The sequence below is a fragment of the Jatropha curcas genome, chromosome 11, assembly GCF_041381405.1.
Source record: "Jatropha curcas cultivar XTBG-Jc1 chromosome 11, XTBG_Jcur_1.0, whole genome shotgun sequence".
Taxonomy (NCBI): domain Eukaryota; kingdom Viridiplantae; phylum Streptophyta; class Magnoliopsida; order Malpighiales; family Euphorbiaceae; genus Jatropha; species Jatropha curcas.
In genome coordinates, this window is record NC_143161.1 from 17,236,281 (window position 1) to 17,239,127 (window position 2,847).

Sequence of the window (2,847 nt, forward strand, 5' to 3'; positions counted from 1 at the left end):
AGCAAAGGTTGATGGATTACATTACTCCAAGCCTAAATGGTTCACAGAAAGGAATAGTTCGTCCACCAGTAAATGCTAACCAATTTGAAATTAAACCTGCTTTATTACAAATGATCCAAAATAGTGTTCAATTTTACGGATTACCAAATGAGGATCCAAACTCTCATATAGCCAGTTTTCTTGAGATATGTGATACATCTAAAATGAATTCAGTACCAGCGGATGCCATCAAGCTACGTCTTTTTCCTTTCACTTTGAAGGATAAAGCGAAAGCTTGGTTGAATTCATTGTCGGCAAATTCTATCACTACTTGGGAACAATTAGCCCAAGCTTTCTTGTCTAAATACTTTCCATTAGCAAAGACTGCTAGGCTTATCAAAGAAATAACCTCATTCACCCAACATGAAAATGAATCCCTATATGAGGCATGGGATCGCTATAAAGAACTTCAACGAATTTGCCCACATCATGGCCTTCCCCAAAATATATTAATTCAAACCTTTTACAATGGGGTTAATCCTTCTAAAATAGGTACTATAGATGCAATGGCAGGAGGATCATTAATGAAGAATACTACTGATGATGCGATTGAGTTGTTGGAGGAAATGGCTAATAACAACAGCATATGGCCAATCGAAAGGGCTCAAGTAAGTCATTCTAATGTTAATCATGATTCTTCTCCTTCTTTTTCAAAAGATTTAGTTAAGAAAGTACATGAGTTAGATTCCTTAACTATGATGCAAGCACAAATTTCTACTTTAGCATATAAAATTGATAACTTGAATGTGAGTAGGTCAACACCTCTTATTTGTGAAAATTGTGGTCAAAATGGACATATATCAAAAGAGTGTAATTATAATCATCCGATTATGGAAGAACAAGTGAACTATGTTCAAGGACAAGTTCACGGTCCATACTCAAATAATTATAATGCTGAACATCGTAATTATCCTAACACTTTTTGGAGAAACCATGATAATCAAGATAGGGGAAATCAAGTTAATCAATCTCAAGATAGAATAGGACAATTGCCAAGTAAAATTGATAAGTTCCTAGATGGAATCAACTAGAAAATGAGCAGTCAAGATGATAATTTTAAATGGTTAGAGACTAAGTTTGATAAACTTTTCAAAAACCATTCTTCATCTATACATAACTTGGAGGTGCAAGTAGAGCAACTTGCCAATGCTATTTCATCACGTGGAGTAGGAAACCTTACAAGTAATACAGAAAAGAATCCTAGGGAAAATGTAAGTGCTATTGTTTTAAGAAGTGGAAAAGTAGTTGATAAAGTAGTTCCTTCGGGTATCAATGCTAATGTCTTGAATAATGAATCTGTTGAGCCGATTTATAAACCGAGTAAGGAAGTAAATGCCACTAACGGCCCCACAATAAGACTGGGCCCATTTTTATCAATTCGGACCAGGTCGCATGCAAAATGAGGTAGTGCCTTGGGAAGTGCGCCAGGTGGACCCAAGGCTCTTCTCAGACCTGGTTTCATTGCGAAAGGCTCGGTAACTCGAAAAAGTAAAAATGGTTAGACACATATATAATCTCGGCCATGGTCATTGGTCTGAAAACCGGGCGATCGAGAATCCCGATCCAAATTTATGTAAAAAAAATGGTATATCATCACTGAACTTGTAGGGGCAAAATTTGAGCGTCTACAAGCTCAGAGGAGGTGATTAGGCTACAGACTCTTGAATCCCCCAAGAGGACACCTACAAAAGTTATTGAGCTAGACAATTTAGAATGTAGTAAGAGGAGCTCTAAGAAAGTTGAAAATCAAAAGACTTTGTTTAAGACATCGTGGAAGATAGAGAAGTGATCTCCACCAAGACTAGTGGTCAAGAAATCACTCAGTCCATTGTTGACCTCAAAGTCTTCAGTGATGTAGAAAAAGCTAACAAAGAACATGATTAATTCGAGGAGCATAGTATGTACTCACTCACTCATTCATAATTGACTTTGTTAAACCTTGTTGAATTAGACTTTGTTGTTAGGCCTAATTTTCTTTTATTACTGTCAATGTTTTTTTTTTTTTTTTTGAGAATATTGCTCTTAATGTAATATTAGTTTTAATGTTAGGCTTACAGTATTAAATTGTTTATATAATACGTCTAATACTAAATTTTTTTAGAGTATCCATTTTGATCAATTAAGTAAAGGCTTATATGATTGTTAATATGAGTCTCATATTAGGAAGCTTTTCACGAACATGATTAATTAGCAGCTTGTTATTGTTATCGTTAAACTTGTTAATTATTACTATATTAGACTTAGATTGTGATTATTGTTTATATTAGTCTTAACAAATTTTTGTTTCTTCTTTTTGGAAATTGTTATCATTATCTTGTTGCTTCATTCTCTATTAGTTGCGGGTCTCGAATATTTATGGCATAACCTAAGAGGGGGGGGGGTGAATTTGGTTTTCTAAAAATAAAAATTTAGCTTTTAAAAACAAACTCAGAATTCTATAGCAGCGAAAAAGTAATGCACTTGTGAAAATAAGTTATTGATTAGAACTTCTTCACAATGCCATTATGCAGAGATTAGAAAGACTTTGCAAAGTATAGTTATTGATTAGAACTGCTTCACAATTTCTTATGCAATATCAAAACTACTTTATGACGGAAAGCTATTATGTTTAGAACTTCCTCATAAAGTTTAAATAAATATAAAAGATTATGTGAGAGATAGTTATTGAAATTTGAACTGCTTCACAAAGCTTCAATCAATATTAGAAAACGGATTAGAAACCCAAATAGTGAAATATACTGAAAATAGAAGAACAGTTTAGAACTTGGTATATTCACTTAGCAGAAATCCAGAGTTCTAATGTTCAGA

General features: G+C 33.8%; 1 non-coding gene across 1 annotated transcript; it reads right to left on the bottom strand.

Moving 5' to 3' along the window:
- Positions 1 to 368: 368 nt before the first annotated feature.
- On the bottom strand, positions 369 to 475 carry LOC149492650 (small nucleolar RNA R71). The gene has a single exon (XR_016318994.1). It is a non-coding gene; the product is annotated as a small nucleolar RNA R71 (small nucleolar RNA).
- Between the last annotated feature and the right edge of the window lie 2,372 nt (positions 476 to 2,847).